The 1,819-nt window shown below is 38.4% G+C and overlaps 1 long non-coding RNA gene across 1 annotated transcript; it reads right to left on the bottom strand.

The window, feature by feature from the left end:
* Positions 1-276: 276 nt before the first annotated feature.
* Positions 277-1,431, bottom strand: LOC112847703 (uncharacterized). Its single transcript, XR_003221430.1, has 3 exons — positions 914-1,431; positions 695-797; positions 277-598 (listed from the first exon to the last, which is right to left on the bottom strand). It is a non-coding gene; the product is annotated as an uncharacterized LOC112847703 (long non-coding RNA).
* Positions 1,432-1,819: the final 388 nt, after the last annotated feature.

Raw genomic sequence — 1,819 nt, 5'->3', positions numbered from 1 at the left:
AAAACCTATACTTACCAGCTGATACCCCACACTACACACTAGGTGTGCCATGTGACCTGAAACTTTGGTACAAACCATCATAATATTCTGTTAACACTGTTTTTTAACACTGTTTGTGTTGCTGTTCAGCAGTTTAAAATGTTTTAGATTGGATTACATGGAATGAATTTGAGTTCTCTTGGGGTTTTTGTCTGTTTTGTTCTTAGCAGATTTTTTTTACATACTGTTGAATTCCAGTTACCACATTTCTGGTCATATGACATCCCGAGTGCCCACTTAAAAAATCCCCACAGTTAATTCAACATTAAAACAAAATAAAAATATGTTAAATAAATAAAGGTTTGCTCTGTGATGAAATATTAAATAAGCATACATTGTACAGAGCACTAACAATGAAAACAATCCTTTAGCCTGTTGATCAGAGAGAGGCAGTCATTATGTCCATTTAAAACCTGTAATCAAAGAGCACAACATTTCTGTGAAACTATAAAGTCCCATATGATCCTCATCATGTCCAGTGACTTCAGAGTGGATCCTCCCTGTCATCCGGCCAGTGTTTGATGTGTGGCAAGCAGCACAGAAGCAGGATAGCTGAGGACTTTAAAAGAAGAGCAGAAAACAGGAACATATGTAGTTGTAAATGTAAATATCGTGATACTTGTCAAAGGAATAAAATAATGAAATGTTAACTTACACACTCATTTAGGAGGATCTTGACACTGCACAGAGGAGGCACAGTCAGTCTGACAATGATGGTGATCTCCAGGGATGTTTTCCTGCAGCAACATTCCTGCCGACTGGCCATATGATCCAGAGTAGTTGGTTTGTAATGAACAGAAAGGTGTATATGTTAGGTAGTGTGCACTTAGAGCTGGTCCTAAGAAACAAACACATCCTGTAATAAACTGAATACCTTTAGTAGTGCTGCTGCAAATATAAAGCCCTTCTATCATGTGTGGTTTCAAAGAAGTGTTTTGGAGGCTCAGTCACAGAAACTGTGCAGTCTGTTCAGTCCTGAGTGTCTCAGCTCTGAAGGGGATGGATCACAGAGGGAAACACCTGAGTACAGATATTAAAATACACTCAAAATAACACTCCTAAGGTCAAGTGAAAACACAATTTAAACACTTTACAAAGAATTAATACATGTTTTCATGGAAATAATGTCATTAACCCTTTTTGTTGTGAGTAAATCTCACCGACTGCTTGTGGGACAAGCTAGAAGGAGGACTTATCACAGAATCTCTCCTGTGCTCCAGATGTGAAGTCTCACGCTCTGATCGTACGGCGATGAAGATGGTGATGATGAAGCCTCTCTGATCTGTGGCATTACAGTTTCTGGCTGCTATGTGCTTCACACTGTTGGATTTTACATGTGAAGCTTGGAGAAGACACAGGAGGACTGTGTCTCTCTTAAAAAAAAAAAGAAAAAAGAAACCTAACAACCTCCCACCGTACCCCCCCCCATTCAACTCCCACCTACCCACTCCACTCAACTCCCCAGCCTCACACCATCCAATGTCTATACAAATGTAGGGTATCAGCTGGTAACAAAAAGCAAGTGTAACATATGTAGTACATATGTACACTGCTGAAACATTTCTGGCCAGAAATGTGCAGTTATCAGCCAGTGCATTTATCATCCCAGACCCAGACCCACCCTGATAAATGCACTGGCTGAAACATGATAAAAGCTCATAAAAATGTATGTTTCATTGAAAGATTTGTCCAAAAATATAATGATATACTTTTGAAAAAGTTTAAAGATTATAACAAACTGAAATCAATAACATTTTTGTAAATATTATTTCAAAATAGA

The sequence above is a fragment of the Oreochromis niloticus genome, linkage group LG8 (genome assembly GCF_001858045.2).
Source record: "Oreochromis niloticus isolate F11D_XX linkage group LG8, O_niloticus_UMD_NMBU, whole genome shotgun sequence".
Taxonomy (NCBI): domain Eukaryota; kingdom Metazoa; phylum Chordata; class Actinopteri; order Cichliformes; family Cichlidae; genus Oreochromis; species Oreochromis niloticus.
This window is presented reverse-complemented; position numbering and strand designations above follow the sequence as displayed.